Source organism: Typopeltis vanoorti, chromosome 12, assembly GCF_054136105.1.
Source record: "Typopeltis vanoorti isolate ZY-2024b chromosome 12, IOZ_Tvanoo_1.0, whole genome shotgun sequence".
NCBI classification, from domain to species: domain Eukaryota; kingdom Metazoa; phylum Arthropoda; class Arachnida; order Uropygi; family Thelyphonidae; genus Typopeltis; species Typopeltis vanoorti.
In genome coordinates, this window is record NC_143560.1 from 116,685,316 (window position 1) to 116,711,956 (window position 26,641).

General features: G+C 35.3%; 1 protein-coding gene across 1 annotated transcript in view; it reads left to right on the top strand.

Moving 5' to 3' along the window:
• The first annotated feature begins 5,309 nt into the window (after positions 1-5,309).
• Dhfr (dihydrofolate reductase) overlaps positions 5,310-26,641 on the top strand; it is a 132,843-nt gene continuing 111,511 nt past the window's right edge. The window contains exon 1 of the mRNA XM_090401987.1: positions 5,310-5,518. The gene's annotated coding sequence lies outside the window, so the exon portion shown is untranslated. The remainder of the gene's footprint in view (positions 5,519-26,641) is intronic.

Sequence of the window (26,641 nt, forward strand, 5' to 3'; positions counted from 1 at the left end):
TTTTACATTATTTTATTAATGAAAAAAAATGTATTGTGTACCTGTGTAATACTGGTTTAGTGGATGATGATGTAGATAGCACCTCTACAATCCAACTTGGAGGCCATGTATTTGAATCTCACTCTGTGGCATGGATTTCGCAAATATCTTCAGGTAGTAATGATTTTTGTTTTCATAGTTAATGTCATCATCCTGCTTATGGAATGCCTGAAGTGACTTAAAAAACTTATAAAATCTAAGGATTTGATAATATAAGCGCCCACTCACAATACAATCATTAAGTTCCTTATACACTCAAGGGTTATTATACAGGGCATTATGATAGTATTACATGAAAAAGTTAGCCCATTACTAACGTCCTATCAACAGTTTTCCTCCAGATGAATCTGTTATCTGTTAATCCAGTATTCTGAGTCGCATCTGAATTGTATCAATCTGCCTACTTGGTCTTCCTCTAGTCTTTTTCCTGCCATTCTGGCAAAAGCACTTGTTTTGCTAGTCTTTCCCTCTTCCATTAGTGGATGCAACCATACCACATGACATTTGCTGTAGCACATTCCTGAATTCTAACAACGTCAAGAGGATATTAAGAAAGAACACTTTTTAATATGATCCTGTCATTGATGCCACCCTAATCTTTCTCAGACCTCTTACATCTTGTGGCCTCCATTTGATCAAGTGTTCTATTTTTAACCCAGCTTTCAGATCCATAAGTTAAAATTGGTTTGAGCACTGGTTTAAAATTGGTTTTAGCAGCCAAAGAACAGCCCTGTGGCATGCTGCTTGTCATGGGCTTTCTATTGGACTCCATTCCTGAATAAACTACTCTGATATCTATCAACTGCACTCTTATCCACTTCAATTTTATATCCATCCCCCATGTGCTGCAATTTATTGACTAGAATTTCATGTATCCTGTCAAAAGCTTTTGCAGAGTCCAGCAGTATCACTGTAAGCCCATTACCTTTATTCATCTCAGCTGTCACTGTATTATAAAACATGACCAAGTTCCTGAGGCATGACCTACCCTTCACTAAACTATGTTATTCCATATATAATATCCTATTTCTGTTTATCCATTCCTGTATTTTGCTTTTGACAACTTCTCTAGTACATTGATAATGACTCCTTATATCTGATCAGTTGATTATTTTCTACATTAAGTCTTAGAGCCTTTTTTATGCAATGAAACTCTTTTTCCCTTTGGTACTAACCCAGAACTGAGACTTAAAATTAAACATGGGCAAAGGTACTGCTAATTCCCAGTACCTTCTCATAAAATTTGAGTTGGTATACCATCTGATCCTGTAGTTGTATTCACATCAAGGATGTGTAACATGCTATGTACCTCCAGTTCATTTACCTCATTTTCTGTGTAATTCAGTTACCTCTCTAACATTGGCATTCATTAAAATTATTCTGCTATAAACATTCTTTCTTTTATTTATACTGAAAGAACTCTGGGATTATCTTTGGCTTGTACTATTAAGTTCCTTTCATAGTCTGCTTTTGCCTTTCTTACCACATGGTTACGTTTCTGGCCTATGCTTTGTACTGCTAGTCATCTTTCTTCTTGAATTCCCTCCACGTTTTTTTTTTTTTTTTTTTTGCTCTCGCTTAATTTGTTATTTATCCATATACCTCTCACTTGATTTATTCTCCTGACTTGAGATATGCAGTCTGCTATTATTTCCCTCAAACACTCCTTTACCACTTCCCATGCACTGCCAACATCTAGCCCTTGTAGTTTCACATGCCATAGCACTGATCCAAGCAATCTAAGGTTTTCATATCTACAAGCCCTGTAATTGCACATATATCTTCCTCATAACAAAATTCCACATATTTAGCTACCTCCTAGGTCAGGACAATATGATCAATTGATCATTTTGTGACAATGTGGTCATATTAGTTATGGACAAATTCTCTGATGCATTTACTATCTCTAGCACTCTCAAACTCCTAGTTACTAGGAGTGGGCAACCTTTTTAAGTGTGTGTGCCAAAATTGCCAAATCTTTGATGTTAATTTTTTTTTTTTTTTCACCTGCCAACCAAAATTTTCAGAAACATTTGATTATTTGAAAAGGTAGAACCTTTTCAAATAATGAAATAATATTGTAAGAGTGATTGTTGTAAGTCATAAGATTGAATGGATGTAAAAATCAGTGACAGAATTTTTACGTAAATTTTTCTACCCTGTTGATAGCGTGGATGTTTTTTTTTTTTATTTCCCTCTAAGTGTAATTCTAGCTGCCATATACAGCCATGCAATTTAAAGATGCAGTTTTTAACATAAGCAAAAGAATAAATTTTTTTTTTTTTTTTTATAAAGATCAATCTCACAAGTTTTTCCAATATATTACAGTGCACAATCTCATAATAGTTTTACTTGGCTAAAGCACACTAAAATAAAATTAAAGATATTCTTTTATTAATTGAGCGGTTCACAGGCCAAAATGATTAACTCCACTTTCTGAATTTTTTTAAAAATTTTAGTGCCAAAGCACTTGATCGATGCTTAACTTTTTATATTTAAAATAAATTTCCTTAGACTTAACGTCGCGATGGGAGGAATCTTTATCTGGTCGATTTCAATCGAAGGTGAGTTAGCCGATCTCATACGGAGGTAGCAGGGTTTTTTCTACCGGAAACTCGGATTTTTCATCCTGCATGCAGACAAATCGGCCCTTCAGAACACGCAATTTACAGACAAAACACACTAGTTGTGGTAGTGGTGGAGGTGGGCGGTTGATGGAGATGATTCGTAGTAGTGGTTGAGACAGTTGTAGGTGTCCTCCCGCGATGAGTCTTCAGACTCCTTGGAGGTGTCAGGAATAATTTTAAAAAAAATAATTAAAAATTGCGCCACTTTGCGTTAATTTTTAATATCAGAATGGTATTTATTACATTTTATATCGTTTGTCACCAATGACCGACGCGGCGCTTAACGTGTTACTGAGTTATTTTCACTTGCCAAATCGATTACCTTAAGTTATGCGAAAAATGTTAACGATTATTCCAAGGATATGCTATTTTATATGTCGTTAGATAAAAGCTACGCCTGTAATACTACATTCTAATGTTTATTTGAATTTAAATTTTAAAAGGAATTTTTAAAAATAATGTATATTATCAATTTTCTCTACTTTTTTTTGTTTTGTGAAGGTAATCGATTTGGCAAATAGGCAGCTCAATTCTTAATTCCTGACGAGTAATACATAAATTACAGATGAAATGTTATTTTACTTACATAATAAATATATATTATTAAACAGAAGTTAATCTTTATCATTTATTTAGTATCAATAAGACCTGCTGCTGCATCACTGATGACATAATTTATATATCATGTTTATATTTCGTAAGCTTTAGAGAGATGTATGCGCTACTAGTTTCATCTGTAAGGTTACTCCTATTACGAGACTTAGTTTATCACTGAGAATGATTCACGAGAATATGTAGTTGCAAAAATGGATATCAATGCTGTTCGAAGGGTTTTTAAAAATACAAAAGTTTCTGGAATAGTATTCCAAATATAGCCCGTTTTCCGCACTTCTCTCTGTTACTCCCTTCTCTAATTGCTCCTTTTCAATATTTTTTCGGGTCAACTCTGAGGTCAATAAATTTTTGGCTCCCAATTGAGCTACTTTGAAAATCAATCAACTGCATTTCAAAACCATATTTATTCACGAAAACATCTGCAAGTTTAATTCATTCAGTTTTATATAGTGTCTGGAAACAATGAATTTTGCAATCCCTTCTAATTGTCTGAACTTAACAAATCTTAGAGGGAGAACTGCTTAACAATTATTATTTGACACCTCCAGGGAGTCCGAAGACTCATCGAGGGAAAGTGAGCCAACAGCATCGAACAAAAACCCCTTCCAACTACTAACCGCGCTCAAACTTGAATTGACACAATGACGTTTAAAAATAGCTTTTGAAGACATTGGCGGTATGTTTTGTCATCCTTTTGGAGATCATTGATGTGTTTTTTTAGGTTTGGAAAATATCTCACTGTCTACATCCCTCTTATATTCCTGGTTTCATTTCAAATGTCTTTATATGTCATCAAACATAACATCAAGAGTCTTACAAAAGCCTTGTAGTTTAAGGTTCGAGTTATTTAAATGTTTGCAAAAAAACATTAGTTTACAAACTCTCACGATGTTATACATTTCTTTATAAGACATTTGTTGATTAGTCAAAAAGAGATTTATCTCATCCAGGCATTGAACAAATAGTTTCAGAACAAGACCGACTAAGCCAACGAACATTGTTCATTATTAGTCCTTTGTACACCGCATCCACCTCATTCGATATGTCTTTTATACGAAGCAAGTGCAGAAATGTAATTAACAACCTTGTTTGCTGTTTATATCACTACTTGAAGTTTCTTTAGGCCAGCTTTTGCACATAAAGTCTCGTGTATGATTCGATGAAAACTTATCAGTGGATGACCAATATGTTTTGCAGATTTACAAATCCTGCATCCTTACCAGTCATGCTGGGTGCACCATCTGTTGTGACCGATACCACTTTTGAAACATTTTGCCGAATAGATAATTCGTTCATGACTGCTTTTACATACATTAAAGAAGCATGGCTAGAATGTGCTCCTTTACTTTTTTGACAATCTTTCGGAAAGGTAAAAATTATTCAATGCATTAAAGATTTGTCTGTGAGTAGAAAAACAGTTCAGGATAGGATACGATACTTAAGTTGGAAAGAAATACAGCAGAACAGTTTAAAAATTTGGCTTCATGTAAGTTCTTTTCTATTTGTGTTGATGAGACCACAGATATTACATCATCAAATAGGCTAGCAATCTTTGCTGGATTTTGTAGGGTTGCCGAAGTATGAGAAGAGATTATTAACCTTGTAACTACCTGAGCTTACCACTGGGATTGAAGTAGGTGTAATATCCTCTTCATTCGAATGTCTTTGTTTCTTTGATGGTGACTGACAATAAATACTTTCCAATCCACATTTTAATGTCTTACGATTTAATTAAATCCAAATCCAACCGATGAAATCGTTACGAAATACGAAAAAAAATATAAAATGATGTTAACGGAGTAAAGCCACGTCTGGCTGCTTGGCGAATGATGCAGCAACTGAACGAGACTAAACTTGTACGTGAGTATATCGCGGAGATGGCTTGGAAATAGGATGCTTGTTTCATTTTCTTATTACTAAAACAGTTGATAGTGTTTGTTTGTTATTGCATTTTTATTTGGTATCTCTCTACTTAATAAAATTGTATTCTTAAGTTAAAATATATAACTCAGCAGAAATGTTGGATATGTATTTGTTTAATTTTTTTTACAGTGAGCCCTGGGTTGCGTGCCAGAAAAAAGTCGGCGTGCGAAGGGTTTCCCACCCCTTCCCTAGTACATTCCATCACCTGGTGCGTCTGGTAATTATTCCTTAGTAGCTGCATAAATTCCGTTTCGTTCGTTCCATGTGTCCTCGCCGCTTTCCAATTATAGCTGCCTTCCAACATCAAATGTTAGGTAAGACATTTCTTGCTGAACAGTATGCTTCACCATGATAAAATTAACATTAAATTAATACTTTTAGTCATTTCAAGGTGCACAGACAATAAAAAATTATCAATAAAACTTTGCCTATTTATCATTCGCATACCGATCAAATAATTTGATTTCCAATTAGTAAAATTCACGTTTTCATTTGAACCTAAAAATCTTAATTTTTTTTTAATTCATCCAAGAATCTTTCCAACAAATATACAGTTGACCTGTATATATTTGTTGAACAACGCGGGGATTAGTGGCGCCGACTCCCCGCCTCGTTCGAAAATCTGCATGGAATTTTTGATTCTCCTAAAACTTAACTACTAATGTTTACCGGTAACATAAACAGTCGATTAACACATACACACTATATTCTTACAATAAAGTAAACGTAAGGAAGAGAAAATACATTTACAGTACTGTATTTATCGATACTGTAAGTTTACGTCGTTTGTCTGTCAGTACCGACATCAATATTGTCTTATCTTATGATACAAAACATTGTAGATGTTATACGTACTGCTAACGCTAGACATCAAAAATGGAAAGATAATGTAAAAAAGATATTATTCATATTTATTTACAGGTATAACGATTCATGCATTGATAACGAAGCAACAGCATGGTAGCCTAGCTTATACGCTAATGAATTGTTATAAATTTTTATGCTAATTAATTTAACTAATTAGTAGCCTTGCTGCTACCCAAAATTAACTAACGGTTAATTTTGTGCAGCTACGATTTAATACTGCATTACGTTTGTTTACATTTCTCTCGACTGCAAATGGCCACCACCACCATGTTCGGTCTGTTTGTGTGCATAAGTTTTGATAAATTGTAACTTTTTATAATAGATTTGTGTATATTTTATGGTATTAAATGATAAAATAGACTAGTATCTACATATATTTTATGTATTCATGAGATATATTTTTCTTAATTTTTTTCGATATTTCTATGCTACGCGAGTTTTTTTAAATTGTTGCAAATCGCCAAAAAAACTTCCGATAAATTTATTAAAAAAAAAAAAAAAAAAAAAACGCTTATAAGTGGAACAGTGCTGTTCAAACTCACGTTCTTTAAGGGCCGACTGCAAGGTTTCACTGATCTGGCAGCTGTTTCAAACTCATTGCTTTTCGTCAGAGATCAGACTTTCTGTGTGATCTCTGACGTAAGAGAGCAAAAACTCTCAGCAATAAGAAACTCGAAGCGTCGGAGAGGTGTACTGTATTTTCCTTAGGCGAACTCGCGGTCGGTGCGTAACGTATTTACTAAAATAAAGAGCCAAACGGCTTCACTTCGGCGATGCAAAATTCTATAAATTAAGTGGACATTAAATTAAGATTCCCATAATGTTTTACTAAAATCTGGGACATTCTGAAATTTTTACTTGAAAATACCCGGATATTTTCTAAAAAAAATGGGAAATGTTAAAAATTAAGAAAAATGAAAATAAAACTATTATATATGTTGCACTTTAAATTAAATACAGCTATAAACATACATTAACATTAAATTCACTTTAAAAAAGGATTATTAATCACAAATATATTTAATTAGAAAAATATTTATCAGATTTATGGACCTGTTCAAGAATGTTTTCTTTTGATATTTGATCATAGAACTCAGCACAAGAGAAATTCTTAAAATAAGTCTTTACAAGGATTAAAGCTTTTACTGTCTCAATTTTAAGTCTGTTTTTTTCATCTGTCCGGAACACATTTATTAATGAAAAACACGTTCAACAGCTGCATTAGTTCCTGGCAGTGCTAAACAAAAACTAACTAGGCATTTAATACTCCCAGAATTTATACTGGGAGTATTAAATGTAATACTCCCTGCTTTTTAAGATGAACAAACATTTCACACCATTTATCACTGACACTTTGATCCTTCTGTTCACGCCACTCTTCAAATTTGCTTTCACAATATTTTTTTACACATACAAACTCATCAAATCAGTCCACTTCATTCACAGTAAAACTTGGTGAGACTGTCTTCATGAATATGTAGCTTTCTTGTATGCTCTTCCAAGTCACAGGATCCTTTCCCTTCAAATTAATCCAATCCATAGACTGAAGAGGTGTGAGAAATGGTGTACACCACTCAATATATTCAATACAGGTGCAGTAGAAAGCAAATTTGAAGTGTGGAGTAAACAGAAGGATCAAAATGTCAGTGATAAATGATGTGAAATACATAGCTTTTCAAACTTTTCGATTGTTATATGTCCTTTTTCTAATTCTTGAAACTGTTTTCTCACAGTAGTTGTAAGAAACTTTTCTGCCTTCCTACAATTTAACCTTTAAACCAGTTTGTTTCATCCTTCACTTCAATTACTGTTATGTCTTGCTTTTCAATACATTTAATAGTATCATAAAAGGTTTTTAACTGGCTAGCAAGGAAATGCAGGAATATAATTAAAAGTAGATTTTCAAAAAAATTTTTGAGACTCATAGGACATTTGTCAATAGAAAGAAAATGACTTCAATGAAGGGAACATGTCAATACATGCCATCTTGTCTTGTTGCTACCCAAAATAGTTTTATACTCTGTGTTTGTGAATTTACAAAATGATTAAATTCCTAAACTCGTACACAATATATGTGGAAATGTTGGTAAATCTTGTTAATTATTAACTGAAGATCGATAGGTAAGCAGTCTGCACAGTATTATGTATCACATGTGCAGGGCAACAAATTCCAATTAAATTGTTCACAGTGTTTTCTTGCATTTTGAAGTACAGATTATTCTTTCCCTTTCTCTTCTTTCCACCAAAGTTTCTATTTTATTATCTGCTAATATAGCAATAACCTCTTTCAGGAGATCTAACTTCTATAACACTTACAACACATAAGAAAATAAAAGTTCTGAAGTTTCACCACCTAAATTAACGAACTCCAATACATTCACCTTCACACCTTTTTCTGGATCATAGTATCTAATGAACAGAGGCACTAATTTCATGTCAAATTGGTTTGATGAATCGATTAGTACTGATATAAAACGAACTTCTTTTACCTCTTCCTCAATCTTCTTTGTTGCTAATGGCGCAATAACATTGGTTATTATTGCCTTGCACTTTATTTGCGAACACCTGAATTTATCGTTAAAAATTTTTTTTCACGATGGTTTTTGTGCAGTCCATGGAGTTATGCACCGCTGTGTGTTAGGCGAAGGTTGCTTCCTGCGCTGCCAGTGATAACTCTTTTTCCCTTTCGCTCTTGGTTTTCAAAATTAAAAAAATTACTTATACTGCAGTTGGAAGCCTTACTTTGAACAGCAGCTTTATGTTTTTTTTTTTTTTTTTTTTTTCGTTTTCACATTGTTGACCACGTCTTCCGACCACCATGCGAAATGCAAAATTTACAGTTACATAAAGTACGTTCCACATTTTCATCTACACCTTTAATGAAAGGAAATTCTCTTCTAATATTATCATTAATACTGCACTGCATTATACCGGTAGAAAACGATAAAAATTATAACACACAAAGTATTGATCAAGTAAGATACTGTTATAACAGAAGCATGGGAAAAAAGAACATCTCCTTAGTTACTATTAGTTATTATAAGTTAGTTATATTATTTATAATACAAATGATTATTATTATAAATAATAAATAAATAAAATTTATTATTATCAACATTGTAATAGAAATTGGTACTAAAACCGAGATAAAATCCTTTTATCCATTTTTTCCTGAAGGATACTGAAAAAAGCGGGACTTTTGGAATTAACTCGGGATATTTTTATTAAAACGGGACGAATGGGAACCCCACATTAAATCATTCGGCTTTGTAGTAAACTCAAGAAAATCGACGGTAGAACACACATTATTTCAAACATTAAATACAAGGCCGTATTCATGGGTATGCGAACTACGCGGTGGCAAAAGGCCCAGCAAAGCGCAAAAAATTGAAAAAAGAAAATCAATTTTTTTTATTATTATATAAATTAATATTGTAATTATTATATAAAGCATATTATTATATAGAAAAATATATGTATATAATTTTATAACCAACTATGGTTGTTATAGTAAGCGAAATAAGATCGTAGCGGTAGTATTTGAAACTACTCGAAGATATTAACAATATCGTACAACATAGTACTAAATAGGGAAAAGTGCATTTTAAAACAGGTGTTTTTAATAATTTTAAGGAGTTTCTTGATTTTAGTTTATGATATTATGAACAAGTAAGTATATTATATATACACGTACTGTCATGGCAATTTTTTGTGACATTACTTGCAAAACATCTTAAAAAAATATTTTTTGTTAACTGGTTTTAGGTTATCCGACATCAGAATTTTTCTTCAATAGCAGTTTTTAATCTATATTAGATTTATTTATTTTCTAATATTATCTATTTTAGATATATTTTATTTAAATCAGGTAAGTAATTTTGTTTTAATTTATTAACTTATTTTATAATTAAATCTATCGTATTTAATTCTAGAGTATGATTAGTCGTGAGAGAGATTATTATCGAAGAAAATACTCAAGTGGGCATGAAAAAGAAGCGGCTGAGGAATGTCAAAGAAATTCACTGTTTAAATTTATGAAGTTGAACTCATATTTGTTCAGATATATCAGTTGATAACGGGAGATCTGAAATAACTACAAACAGTTCTTCGGCTTAAACATTAATCAATAATGAGAGTTCTGAAATACTCAAAGGAAGCGGAGAACATGACGCGTTAGGTCAAACAATGAATATTGAAGATCCTAAAACAGACGCCAGAGGAAGGTGGACTATTTACTATTGATGATCCAGCAACATGGCCAAAAATTTTTAACAACGCAACACTAACACAAATTGTACAATGCAGTCCACTGTCTCTTTCGACTGAAAATGCTTTTCCAAAAGATGACATGAGGTGTTTTTCCACAGCTCACTATGTTAGGACAATTGCAAACGGAGAGAAGCAAAACAGAAGATAGCTTGTATATTCAAACTCTTCCAACTCTATTTTTTGTTTTTGTTGCAAATTATTATCTTCTAATAATTTTTTATCTAATAATGGCTTTTCTGACTGGCGATATGTAAGTGAAATCCAGTGCACATGAAATGCATGTATTCATGGAAACAAATGGAATGTAATTAAAAAAATCACAATACAATTGATCAGGCAAATCAAAATGTCATAAAATTTGAAATAGAACGGTTAAGAAATGTTTTATGACGAATAGTAGCAGCAATCATTTATTTATTACTAAAAACACACGTAATAACCACAGTAATATTTAATTTAATTCGTAATTCTATTTAATTCGTAAATATTTCATCCCAAGTAACTTGGGACGTCATCAGTATAGTAGTTCAAACAATACTAGGAATAACATACAGTTAGGGCGCATGATTACAATGGATTCTGATATGCGTACAGTAATGTGTTATAGAAGTAAATTAAATATGCATACATCTTCAAGGCCTACCTTTCCTAATTGGGTTGTGGGGGCAACAGCTGCAAGAGGACTTCCAATGGTCATGATCCTCTGCCACCAAGCTCAGGTGTTCTGGTGGGATTCCCAAACGTGTCCACCCAAGGTTTTGGATATAATCTATCCAGCGAGTCCTTGGCCTTCCATGTGCCCTCCCACCCTCTGCTTGGCAAAGAGGGCCTGCTAAGGGAGCCTCTATTGTGGCATTCTGACCAGGTGCTCATAGCAACGTAACTGTGATCTCTCAACACGGAGAAGTAGTGGTTAAGTATTAAGGGTTTACCGAATTGCATAGCTTCTGACTCTGTCAGAGTCTTGTTAGTCCCGCAACACCTCGAAGGAACCTCATTTCAGCCGCTTGGATTCGTGTCAACATTCTTTTGGTCATTAGCCAACTCTCATGACCATAGGTGAGGATGGGGACATAGACTGTATAGAAGACAGCCAGCTTTGCCTTCTGGCTTAACTCCCGCTTCAATACTACCGAATAGCCAAGCTCCTGCAGTATTGAGCTTGCTAAGCCAATTCGAGTATCTAGCTGTATGTCCCATTTTCCATCATTCGTGAATATGGACCCAAGGTATTTAAACTTCTCCACCGGCCTCATTGGGACTCCACTTACATGTAGAGTGCACTGGGGTAGTTGTCTTGAGACAAAAAATGTTTCATTTTTGGCCACACTGATCTTCATTCTGGCATCTGCACAAACAGCTACAAAACCTATCCAGGGTCCGCTGGAGGTCATCTGTAGAAGAGCTAAGCAGAACTAGGTCATCTGCAAAAAGCAGACGTCCAATGCTACATCTTCCAATTCTGACACACTCACTGCCTCGGCTGTGCCTATCAACCCAGTCCATAAATATTATGAAAAGGCAGAGTGAGAGAACAGACCCTTGGCGGAGGCCAACGGAGACTGTGAAAGGTTCAGACTTTGTGCTGTTTACCCTGACACAAAGCGCTGGGCATTCATAATTCCAGGGACTTGATGGCAGCTAATAGTTGGCCATCCACTCCATACTCCTGTACTACTTGCCAAAGCTTATCCCGAGGAATCCGGTCATATGCCTTCTCCAAGTCCACAAAACGTGTAGACATTCTTGGCATATTCCCAAGATTTCTCAAAGACTTGCCTTAAAGTGAAGATTTGGTCAGTTGTGCTTTTACCAGGATGAAAGCCACATTGTTTTCTTCCTGGAACTTTGACTCAACTATGCTCCTGCACTGTCTTTCCAAGCACTTGGCATACACTTTCACAGGCAGGCTGAGCAGAGAGATATGCCTGTCTGCCATTGCTTTGGTGCTCACCCAGTTATCCAAGCAGCCTGACACACTCGAGTCAGTCAGAGAACACCATCTCGATTTAAGGCTTTTAGCATTTTGGGCCGAATTTCATCATCGCCAGTAGTCTTGCCCGATTTTAGCGATTTTATTGCTAAATGGACCTCTTCTGCTGTGAGACTAGTCATTGCCCCGATCTGCACTTTTGGATCTCCACAACTGCTGGGCCACCCGGGTTAAGAAGGCTCTCAAAGTATTCCCTCCAACAGTATAGGATATCCTTCTCGGTTGTTAAAAGCGCACCATCGGAGGCCTTAATTGCCCTTGCTGTGCACGATTTTCTCCCTTGAAGGTGGCGGATGGTCTGCGAGAATACTTTGTTCGCATTTGCATAGGATGAGTCTAATCTTTCTCCAAAGGATTCCCAAGCGTCTGCTTTACTGCCTCAGCAGCAGCTTTTCGTGCCTCAGCATACCACAAATGCATCTCAGGTGACCTGACCCTAAACCATGTTATATAGGACTCCTTTTTTGCCCGATCAGTTTTTGGACTTCTTGGTTACACCAAAGTGTTCTTTTCTCACTGCCTTCTGCTTTCTGCCACAGCATGAGAGTGCAGAGGCAGTGACAGCTATTCTGAACAGCTTCCACTCCTCAACATCTGTAGTATGCTTGGGAATCTCTTTGAACCTGGAGGAAATGTCATATGCAAAATTCTTCCTCACAGCCTCATTTTCCAATGTCTCCCATTTCACCAGTATAGCTGCTTAGGCCTACCAGCGTTGAGGGTAGCATCTGGTTTCTGAAGCCGTAGAGTGCACACAATGAGGTGGTGGTCAGTTGACAGTTCTGCCCCTCTTCTGACACGAACGTCCGACACTGAGGAAAATAGGTCTGCTGAGACTATAAAGAAGTCAATCAGAGACCTTTGTTCTAGTGTATCCCTGTACCAGGTATACTTACGGACTTCTCGGTGCTGGAAGAAGGTATTCATTATGGACAAGCTGGTAGTACTGTAGAAGTACAATAATTTCAACCCATTCGTGTTAAGGTCAGGGGCGCCGTTCCTCCCAACCACACCCCTCCGTGTCTGGTCATCTGTTCCAACATGTGCATTGAAGTCACCCATTAGCAGGACTGATTCCATGTCTGCCACCCTGTCAAAAACAGCATACACTTCCTCAAGGAAGGCAGAGTATTCCGACTCCGGATTAGGTGCATAGGCTTGCACCACAGCCAAATCATGGTTTTTCATCTGAAGCCTTAACACACATACCCGTTCCCCCAATGGGATCCACTCAGCAACACAGTCTGACAGCTGGGGGCTTGTGAGTATCCCCACACCTTCCTGAGCAGACATTGTCGGGCTCACACCAGAGTAGTAGACCTTCCACCCCTTATCCAGGTCGATAGTTCCAGATCCTCTCCTATTGGTCGAAGATAGCCTGACTAAGTCTAGCCGGTAGCGCTTGGCTTCCTCGGTTCCAACTCCTTCCCTGTCAGAGAGATGTTCCAGTTGCCTAAAGCCATATTCTGGTGCCGTTGTCGTTGCCATTTCCGTCCTTTTGCAGAACCATTTCTTTGCGCTGCCCCTAAACACCTTCCCAAACGGGTAGCTGGCCCATTGATGGAGTTTCCTCTAGCAGAGTGGTGTCTAAGGGAGACTGTAACATATTTTTCGAACGGGTCCCTCTGCCTAAAACCCGAACATGTCCCTTGGTAACCCGTGCGACGGACGATGCGGTATGAACATTTTTTGATGGCCTGATCATGTTACAGTGTTTGATAATGTCCTGTTAGCACAAGACGAAATGACACAGCAAAATAGGAAAGATTCCTCTCGAATACTCTAATAGTATTCGGGGGAAGGAGCAATTAAATTAAATATAACTGAAAAAAAAAAAATATATATATATAAATATATATAAAGATTATTTTACACAATTCTGTATGACAATTTCCCATACTTTAGGAATAGTAAGAACATCGTTGCGATTTAAATTTGGTCTATGTAGCAGGGCTACAGCACTTTCTTTATATAAACGTTCATATTTATATAAAGATCTGTGTAAAAGTTTCGACTTCTCCCAATGGATCCTGTGGTTTGGATTTTCAACTCCGTGTTGGGAGAGACCAGATTTCTGCGGTTTGAAAAGACGAATGTGGTCTTGATGTTCCGAGATGCGTTTCTGAACAGCCCTACCTGACTGACCAAAGTAAGGCGATTTACAGGAGCATGGGATCTCATAAACGCCAGGCAACATCAAAGGTGAGAGTTTGTCCTTAAGAGAAGGTAACAAGTTATAGATTTGGTTGATTGGTTTGTAAGTAATGGCAAAATTGTATTTCTTCATAATTTTTGAAAGACTTTCGGGGATGCCTTTGACGTAAAGTATGGGAATCTTATGGACTTCTTGTCTGGGTTGGTGTGTGGGAAGGTGACTGATGATTTTTTGAGTGTTGTTTTAAGATTATATCCATTTAGTATAGCTGTGTTTTTGATTATTTCTAGTTCTTGGTTTAGAGAATCTTCAGAGGAGCAGAATTTGTGTGCTCTGGAAACTAATGATTTAATGATGCCAAATTTCTTACTATTCCTGAAGTATGGGAAATTGTCATACAGAATTGTGTAAAATAATCTTATATGTGTATATATATATATATATATATATATATATATATATATATATATAGTTTTTTTTTTTCAGTTATACTTCTATAACACGTTACTGCACGCATATTGAGATTTCATTGTAATCATGCGCCCTAACTGTATGTTATTCCTAGTATTGTTTGAACTACTGTACTGATGATGTCCCAAGATACTTGGGATGAAATATTTACGAATTAAATAGGCATTACTGTGGTTATTACGTGCGTTTTTAGTGATAAATTCACCACAGGTTTCGTTAAATTAAAAAAAAAAAAAAAATTCTTTATTTATCCGAACATAATTTAGCTTTTAGAGGTAATTTTGATACTTTGTACACAGCACATAATGTTAATTTTTTTGGAATCATAGAATTAATTGCAGAATTTGATCCATTTTTAAAAGATCATTTAATGCGATGTTCGGGAGAGAAAAAATTATAGGTAAGAAATAAAATTCGTATCTATCACCCATTGTGCAAAATGAATTAATTGTTGATATGGGAACCAAAATTCAACAAAATATTGTAAATATGATACGACAGGCAAAGTACTATTCAATAATTCTCGATTGTAGTAATCGAGAATTATTGAATATATTAATTTTTCTCCTACAGAAAATTACTCCTATAGTAATTTTTAGATTTTGAAGCAGATAATAAAATTCGTGAAGACTTTTTGACGTTTTTAATAACTAATGACACACTACTGCTAAAGGTATATATGAAAATATAAAATCACTTTTGAATAAATTAAATCTTAAATTGTCAGATTGTAGAGGGCAAGGGTGTGATAACGGAGCGAATATGAAAGTTGTATATAAGGGAGTCCGTGCTTACATTTTAAATGAAGAAGGTTGGAGGGTAATGGATGGCAATGCTGTTCTAGCCAATGAAGTTCTGAGGCTCGGCTATTGCTGTTACCCTCCTGCCATGATCAGAGCTTTAATAGCTCAATTTTAAATGAAATATGCACGTCATGATCATGAGGAAAGATGGCGGCTCGCTTGTTAGTGTTGTGCTTACGATAAGACGATTTCAGTTTTGATTCCAGGTAGCTATCGCGGATTAGGAGTTAAGATTAGCTGAGTCGTATAAAGCCTAGTGAATATAATATCGTTTAGTTTGACGAATAATGTCTGTTGAGTTTTGGTTTAGATTCGGTAAGTAATTTTGTTCAGAAAATGTTTAAGTGTAAAATTTTGCTACTTATGCTGGTAGATCTATTTGATCTACAGGATATTTACATTGGAGTCTAGGACCCATTTCTCAAACTTTATTCTAACAGTTATTACCTCCTATCAGACACATCAAACCTCTCAATGAAAGCATATTCGAAGAAGTTTACAGAGAATTTCTAAGATTAGGAAAACTATTGAGTGACAACCGGCCAGGGAAAGTAAGGCTGTTAGATAAGATTAGGAAAACTATTGAGCGACAACCGGCCAGGGAAAGTAAAGCTGTTAGATACGTTCCCCCCCCCCCAAACAGCAGTCACAGAGGATAGGGAGGATGATTTAAATGATGGAAATGTGTTGAATGAACCAGAATTAGGACACTCCACGAATATAGAGGATGCTGCATCCCTAGATAATACTCCGCAGTTTTTGGAAACCAACACAGAATTCCAAACGGTCAAAAAGTAAAGGAAAATCTCATCTACTGCAGATACACCCAAAACAGCGGAGATAGAACCAGATAATGAACTTAAAGAAAGGGTACCCCCCCCAGTCGTCCTAAGGGCTAAGAACTACTGGACGTCCGTTGCATCCGCACTGAAATCTTCATCAGACTACAGAAAAATAACCAAACTTCTAGACGACAACAACCTGCCATACCACACTTTTGCACTCAACAGTGAGAAAAATCTAAAAGTAGTATTAAGGGGAGTAACTGAGACATTACAAATAGCTCACCGCAGACCTCCAATTTAAGGGATTTAGCCCAATTAAAGTCAGCCGAATGCGGAGAACTGATAAAACGCCCTACCCCCCTAATTCTGGTGGAAATAAGTAAAGACCAAAAACATATATACAATCTCCAAACCATCTGTGATCTAGTCATAAAAGTTGAGGTATTGAAACATAAATCAATTACAACCCAGTGTCATAGATGCCAGAAGATGGGGCACGCACAACGATGCTGCAAGGCTGAATTTCGTTGCGTGAAATGTGGTGGCAAACACGCATCAAACGAACGCCATAACTCCCGCACACTTCCAGCAAAGTGTGCAAACTGCGGAGGACCACACCTTGCAAACTATAGGGGCTGCATGGCATTTCCCCAAAACCAAAAGATACAATTCAAAACCAGTAAACCTCTTCAATAACGCACGTTCTCCCATCAAACCATAGTCTCCACAACGGATGGAAGATCGTATGCTGAAGTTACAAGATCAACCTTCCAAAAAGACCCAAAACCAAATCAGTCACAACAAACCTATCATACTGAACATAACAAGCCACTTATGTGAAATGCTTGCTGAACTCCGACAAACCAACCCAACTCAAGAACCCAAGGATATCATCTTAAGGCACACACAATCACTCCTTATGGAAATTCTTAATGGATAAGTCTAAAAGAAAACCGAAGTCGTTACAAATTGTTGTTTCATGGAACGCAAATGGTTTATCAAATTACAGGGGCTGCAGGAGTTAGCAGCAGAAATCCAAGCAGACATCATCCTCATAAATGAATCACATCTTCATCCAAGTGACAAAATCAGAATCAACGGTTATAGCACTTACCATACAGACAGATGCTTTGCTAGAGGTGGAGACACTGCCATCTTTGTGAAAAGAAACATAAAACACAATTCAATAGCCGAACACCAAACAGAACACATGGAAACTACTGGAATAGAAATACATATGGAAAACACAAGCAGCATTACGATATATGCAGCCTACAATCCCTCCCCCCAAATAAAAAACTTGAATCTGACTTAAATATGATACTAAATACAGTCAGAGCAACGATTATAGCCGGAGATTTTAATGCCAAACATTCAGTCTGGAACAGCAGAAACTCAAATATTAAAGGAAGAATACTCAACTCTTACACCACTTCAAGAAATATAACAGAATAGGACCCACTTAACCTACGCATTACGGAGCAACCGGACGTTCTGATGTACTAGATATAGCTATATTAAAAAACATAGCGCAGCTATCAGATACAAGAAATCAACGACCTAAGTTCTGATCATAACCCCATCATATCACAACTAAGCACCATACAAGATTTAATGGAAAATACCACCACATTTATAAATTGGAAACAACTTCCCTCAGCCTTCCAGGAAAATCTTGGTCCAATACCGCATATAACATCTGCCCGAAGATATAGAAAAAGCAGTGAAACTCTTGAAAAACACTACTGAAGCTATAACACAGGTAACAAATATAACCAAATGTGCACCATCAAATAAACTCCCAGAGGATGTAAAACGTCTTATCCAAGAGAAAAACAGATTAAGAAGACAATATCACAGAACAATGGACCCAGCGAATATTCAATATAGTAACAAACCAGGTTCGATATGCCCTAAAGGACCACCATAACCAATTCTGGAATAACAAAATTCACCAATTAAACATAGAGGATCAATCAATGTGGAAAATGATGAAATCACTCCGTTCAAAGCGTTTTACATTTCCTCCAATCCAAGGTGAATCTAATGTTGTCTACAACGACGAGGAAAAAGCTGAAGCATTTGCTGACAGCTTAGAAAAACAATGCAGCCCCAATTATATCAATACAGATATAAATTTCATAAGTAAAATTCACAAACAAGTGCATAAAATAACTCAAAATGCCTCACTCCAATCCGATAACAAATCCGTGTCACCCACAGAAATATATGAGATTTTAAGAAAACTAAATAACAAAACGGCTCCGGGTCCAGATGGAATAACAAACAAGGTGCTCAAGCTACTTCCCACAGAGGTGTTATGCATCTGGTAGCCATCATTAATGCTATCCTCTGGCTAAATTATTTCCCAGAGCGATGGAAAATTGCCGACGTTTTCCCAATTCCCAAACTTGGAAAAAATGCACAGTTTCCTGAAAATTACAGAACGTGCTATTCTCACACGAGTTCAAGAGGCAACAGATACCATGTCATTCAAGATGAATAATTCGGCTTTAGGAAAGATCACTCCACAACGCTACAAATTTACAGAGTTATCGAATATATAACCCAAGGGTATATAATGGCACCAACACTCTGGTGCAGTTTTCCTGGATATCACTCAGGCATTTGATAGAGTCTGGAATCACAGACTAATTTTTAAACTATACGAAGTTAGTATTGCATTACCACTAGTTCTACTTATGAAATCATATCTAAATAACAGAAAATTTTAAATAAAACTCAATGGTATCGGATCCACAGAGAGGAGAATCACGGCCGGAGTCCCTCAAGGCTCTCTGCTATCTCCCCTGCTCTTCTCCATATACATGACAGATCTCCCCAAACTGTCCCCAGCTATCACCGCTCTATATGCCGATGACACAATCATTATAGCCAGATCCCTCCATTCACACTACTGACTGCCCTCTGCAGCCACAATCAAGCTGCAGAGGGCAGTCAATGAATTCTAGGATTGGTACACCAAATGACGTATCGCAATTAATCCAAACAAAAGCTCTGCAATACTTTTCACCAGACGTAAAGCAGAACCAAATACAAGCATACAAATGTTTGGTAAAATCATTCCTTGGCACAATTCTACCAAATATCTGGGAGTTCATCTTGATAGACGTCTAAACTTCAAGTCACATATGGATAGTGTCGCCACTAAGGCAAGTCAGACCATAGCACAGCTATATCCACTTTTGAATAGGAACAGCTTCCTAAGCATAAGCAACAAAGTTCTCCTTTACAAATCGGTAATCAGACTGCAATTAACTTACGCCTCTCCAACCTGGGGTAACACGACTAAAAGCAACAGACCTCAGACTCAGATAATAATACATGCCTAGGAATGCCATTAATGTCCCATGGTTCATCAGAAACATCCAGTTACATGAAGAAGTCAATCTTCCAGCTATTAAGACCTACATGACAGGCATTGCAGAGAAATTATTCACAACCCACGGATAATCACCCAAATCAGTTAGTTGCTACGTCTATGGAAATATTTGCATTTTGTAATACTTTACTTACTAAATTAACTTTTGACAAATCCTCATACCAAATTACAAGCCTTGGTATAAACTCAAATGAATCTATTTGTTCATTTATTGAAACCACTTCTACTTGGATAGTATTATCCGATGCAGTTTTAAATAAGTATTTTAGTGCATTTAAAAATTCTGGAATTTGTAAACGTACAGCTCTAACTGATTCTATTCTACATTCCCATCTTGTATCACATAACGGTTTTGGAGTTAATTTCTTTAACAGATTTCTTTAATATGTCCCAACATAAAGTTGAGGCAGCAAATAATATATATATATATATATATATATATATATATATATATATATTTGCTGTGTATTTTATTCCCTAGAATACAAAAAAAATTATTGGCCAAATATTTAATGACACTAATGTGCCAGTAGTGTCATTAGTTGTTAAAAATCAAAAAGTGTTCACGAATTTCAATATCTGCTTCAAATATACTCGTATGTAAAAATTAATGAAATTTGCTCCTGATGACTAACATCAGGGATACAATTGAGAATTATTGAATAGTACTTTGCCTGTCATATCATATTTACAATATTTTGTTGAATTTTGGTTCCCATATCAACAATTAATTCATTTTGCACAATGGGTGATATATACGAATTTTGTTTCTTACCTATAATTTTTTTTCGAGAAGATCGCATTAAATGATCTTTTAAAAGTGGATCAAATTCCGCAATTAATTCTATGATTCCAAAAAAATTACCATTATGGGTTGTGTACAAGTATCATCAAAATTACCGCTAAAATTATGTTGGGATAAATAAAGAATTGCTGCTACTATTCGTCTTAAAACATTTCTTAACCGTTCTACTTCAAATTTTATGATATTTTGATTTGCCTGATCAATTGTATTGTGATTTTTTAAATTACATTCCATTTGTTTCCATGAATACATGCATTTCATGTGCACTGAATTTCATTCGTGCGACTTTAATCTTTCACTTACATGTCGCCCATCAGAAAAGCCATTATTAGATAAAAAATTATCATCAGAAGAAAATAAATTGCAACAAAAAGTTTGAATATACAAGCTATCTTCTGTTTTGCTTCTCTCCGTTTGCAATTGTCCTAACATAGTGAGCTGCGGAAAAATACCTCTTGTCTTTTCGAAAATCATTTTCAGTCGAAGGAGATACTGCACCATGTTGTACAATTTGTGTTACTGTTGCGTTGTTCAAAATTTTTGGCCATGTTGCTAGGTCGTCAATAGTAAATAGTTCACCTTCCTCTGGTGTCTCAGTTTTAGGATCTTCAATACTTATTGTTTGACCAAGCGCGTTATGTTCTCCGCTTCCTTTGAGTATTTGAGAGCTCTCATTATTGATTAATGTTGAAGCCGAAGAATTGTTTGTAGTTATTTCAGATCTCCCGTTATCAATTGATATATCTGAACAAATATGAGTTCAACTTCATAAATTTAAAAAGTGCATTTCTTTGAAGTACCTCAGCCGCTTCTTTTTCTTGTTTTCGCTTTCGTTTTTCATGCCCACTTGGGTATTTTCTTCCATAATAATAATCTCTCTTTCACGACTAATCATACTTTAAAATTAAATACGATAGATTTAATTATAAAATAAGTCGATAAATTAAAACAAAATTACTTACCTGATAAATAAAATATATCTAAAATAGATAATATTAGAAAATAAATAAATCTAATATAGATTGAAAACTGCTATTGAAAAAAAATTCTGATGTCGGATGTTATCTGACATGAGAAAAAACCAAAAACCAGTTTACAAAATATATTTTTAAAAATGTTTTTGCAAGTAATGTCACTTAAAAAAATTCCCATGACAGTAGTGCGTGTATATACTTGTTCACAAAATCATAAACTAAAATCAAAAATCTTCTTAAAATTATTAAAAACATCTGTTTTTTAAATGATCGAGTTGCTGACGTGCCGGCGCGTGCCAAATATTTACATTGCAGCGTACGCTAAAGCACATAGTTCAACACTAGGGCAACTCGTAGCAGAGGAGAGTAAAGTTCTGATAATAGTGATCAGAACTATAACCTCTTCTGCTACGAGTTGCCCTAGTGTTGAACTACGTGCTTTAGCGTACGCTACAATCCCCCTAAACTTTTATAGTTTGCTATATTCGGCGTGAAACTCTTTGATTCCTATCTTTGAGTTTCTTATTCGGCTTTAAAATAATGTGGGATTTAATATCCCCTTAATTTAAATAATGTTTGCAGCTCCGAATTGAAGCCTGTCGGCTCTTTATATTTATGTAGAAAACTCTTTTTTGAATTTAATTTGATCTGTTTTTTCATGAGATTCTAGATCTGCAAAGAATTTTTTTTTTGTAGTTGGAAAATATCGGAAATAACGTCACGATTAAAAATTGTTAATTTAGCTTCGAATGCTTTGATTAAATCAAACATGACAATAATTGTCTTGTTAACATCTTACAGTTTAACATTTAATTCATTTAAATGTAAACACAAATCAGTGAAAAACATTAATTTCGAAAGCCATTCGACGTTCATTAACTGATTGTATTTTTCGATGATTTTCTCATTATGTAAAAAAAGTCTGACTTCATCTAAACACTCAACAAACCTTTGAAGAACTTTTCCCCGACTTAACCATCGGACGTTGTTGTACATAAGTAAACCATTGTACGCCGAGTTTACCTCACTTAATAATTCTATAAATTTTCATTCATTTAAAGCATGTGCCGATATAAAATTGACCAATTTTGTTACAATGCTCATAATATCACCCAGTGGCTTGAAACTAGCCTGTGCGCATAAAACCTGCCAATGTATAATACAATGAAAACCCAGAACTGTTTGGTAAACGTATTTGGTTTACCAATACGTTTGGTAAATAAATTGACGAACCCATTTTCCTCTCCAGTCATACTGCGAGCACCATCAGTAGTTACTGATACAATTTTGGAAGATCTATATCTCTTTCAGCAAGTGCATTTACAACTGCGTTGCAAATATCTATTCCTTTTGTTGTTGTTGCTAATGGTGTTAAACTTATTAATTATTCTTTGATATTATTCCCAACAGAACAACGAATAAAAATTGCTAAACAAGCTGATCAAGTTATGTCAGTACTCTCATCAAGACAAAGAGAAATTAAACCAGAAGATTTTATATCTATTTTTTGCCGATGAGTTATATTTTTAGCTATTTCTATGATTCTATCTTTCACTGTGTTTCTAGCCAAAGGCATATCTTTTATTCTTTGAATAATTTTTTCCTTGTTTTCAAAATCTTCAAAGAGAACTGGTGCGCATTTTAACCATGCTTCTTTTATATATTTCCCATCACTAAAAGTTTCCCGTGTTTGGCAATTACATTTGAGGCACAAAAAAAAAAAAAAACTAGCAGCCGTTATATTTGAACGACTGCCGATAAATTTCATTAGGGTTGTTGACTGGATATTCATATTTTTAATTGCCCGAGCAATAAATTCTTTCTGTTCGTCCTTGCTTTTCTCAAGGAGCGATTTATGGTTTGTCTCATAATGCCGTTTTACTGACGACGTTCTGCACACAACTGTCCCGGAACATGAAACACATATTGCTTTATTGTCTTTGTTAATCATGCCATACTCTTCAATCCACCAGCTTTGGAACTCTCTGCTGCTTGACTGTGATAATTTTCGTTTTCTATTTTCGCCAGCCATGTTCAGTAGAACTGTAACAAAATAACTCAAAACTTAAATCAAATGCATTTTTTATAGTTTCAAAAAAATCAACATTTTATTATATACCTAAATTAAATTATCTTTATAATTCCCATTTACGGTACCAAAAACAAAACATACGCAACAATAATGCACTTGCAGCTGCTCGGTGCGAAATGCATAATGAACGCACGTGCGATTAGAAAAGGGAAAAAAGTCAGGGAATCGACAAGTCGTTCTCAATTCTTTTTCTATAAGACTGTATTTCTACTGTATTTATATTTATTCTTACTATATTTGAGGGCCCAGTCCCAAAAAAACTTACTCGTAAATAATGTGCCCATTTTTTTAAAGTTCATACATTAAACTAACGTTTAATGTTGGATTTAATATCCACTTAATTTATATAATTTTGTATAGCCGATGTGAAGCCTTTTGGCTATTTATTTTAGTAAATAAGTATTAATAATTAATTATGGAATAATCGTAAAGAGTATTAGTACACTTATGTATACGGTGTGGCATGAAATATAAAAGTATGCATTTAAATTAGTTACCAATCACAGGACTAATGCTACAATATTGTAGTTTCCTCAGGCCAACATCATTAAATTAACCTGTGGTAAGTTTCATTGGCATATCCCATTCTGATCACCAAAAATTTATAATATTATTCAGTATAAAATTGATTATTGCATTATTAAATTGATTTTAATGATGTTGGTTTGAAAGAAAAAAAAAAACGGTAGTGAGAAAAATATTTATGCATTGTAACTCACCATAGAAATCAGCTGAGCAGCAGAAGTATGTCGACTTGTCGGCGAACTCTTATCGTCGAATATAACTTGTCCTCGCGTATAACTGGCACCCCTGATTTCACTTTACGAAAAAAGACATTTTAAAACGTTTTGCATATATACCTCCCACACAAAAACAACACGCCTTGCCCAACAGCCATTATATACTGTAGATGCAAGAAAAAAAAATTAGTTTTATATTGTATCCCTGAATAAGGTACAGAGGGTTTTGCAGTCTGTGTAATATATTTCTCAACAAATAGTGCAATTAGAGACAGCTGGAATAAAAAGGTGCTAACTAATGAATCATATGTATCCCTTTCACAGAAACTAGGCTGTAGAGATGCAAGCAAAACCATATATTGCACCGGAAACACAGTATCTAACTAAAACTCTTGTCTAATTTTTCAATTACATGAAATAAGTGTTTGTTTAATTGCATTTGAAATTCTCGATGGCATTATAACAGATCACAAAGGCTTACTTCAAAGAAAATTCTACCACGAATTGAAACATGCCATATAATGCTTGTGTGAGTCCCCCCCCCCCTTCCAGCTCAAACGCAAAAAAAAGGCAATAAAAATCAAACAAGGGTTGAAACTTTGTGGGAGTAGAGCCTGCTGGTAATGAGAAGTTCTGTCAGAACGATAAACGACAACCCATCGTTAATGTCTTAAAACTAAGAAATATATAGTGAATGTTGTTATGACAGATGCTATGGAATTCGGTTGAAGAGAATTAGCACTTCAACTCAAAAATTGTCGGTTCCATTTTGTCTTTAAAGAGTCGCATGATCTTTTGTTAATACCATACCAATAGAATTCATGTCTTCATAGCTGCTCTCTCTCTCCTGTAAAACAAAATTTAACTTGTACCTATTGTAACAATTAAAAAAAAAGGTTGAATAGTTTATAAGCGTATAAAAGGATACCATATGTAAATCGTTGATGTGCCAGCAAAATACTCGGGCATGCCATAGGTTCGCCACCCGTGTTGTGCGATATTGTTATATATCTTAGAGTAGTTTCAAATACTACCGCTCTAGCGCTACGATCTTGTTTCGCTTACTATAACAACAATAGTTGGTTGTAAAATATAATACATATATTTTTCTATATAATAATATTTTTTATATAATAATTATAATATTAATTTATATAATAATTTTAAAAAATTAATTTTTTTTCAATTTTTTTGCGCTTTGCGGGGCCCTGTGCCACCGCACAGTTTCGCACACCCAAGAATGCTGCCCTGCTCTTGGACAATTCGAAGCTAACCTTCTGACATATTTTACACTACTAAAATAACAATTCATTACATATAGCTGTAAGAATTCACAACTACTTATTTCATGTCACAAGAGTCTTAACTTATCACATTTGCTTAGAGATCTTTCTTCACAAACAGTTTTTTATACTCAGTGAAAGTTCTGTTAGGATGTCCCGTTTTTCTGTCTTGTTTATAACATTGCTCCTAATCTCCATGACGTCACCCGCATTCCGCATCGCTTCATCCTTTATGATGATTCGATGCGGAATGCCAGTGATGTGCCCTTTTCCTTTTTCTCGGTCGTTGACATCTCGAAGTCTTCAATCGGAATAAAGCCTATAGAGTTCTGGGACTACATCGGCGAGGCTTCTGTTTTGGTTCCCAGCTACAGATTCCGGTGGTCGCAGGGAAGAGTAAGCGCCAAGAACCTGGGAAGCCCTTTCTTACTAACGAGGTCGCTTAAATATTCTTTCCTTTTCCTCTGTCTCACCCTCTGGCGTTTCGACGTCAAGTTCGCGCGCCTTTTCTGAAGTCTTTGTTCTTGATGCTCTCTAGCCATCGCAAGTCTCTTTGACTTTTCCCTTCAAGAATTTCATTTTGTTCCTCACTAATCCAGGCAACCTTTTTTTTTCTTCTGATTCATCATAGCAAAGAACGTTCCTTTTTCTTTTGTGCTGAGCACAATCGTTTTACAGGAAATATCAAACCCATACATATATTATATATCACGAACTATTATTATATATATATACACTTCATATGAATTTTATATTACATCTCACGTATTTTCCTTACTTAAGATCCTTGTAAAACC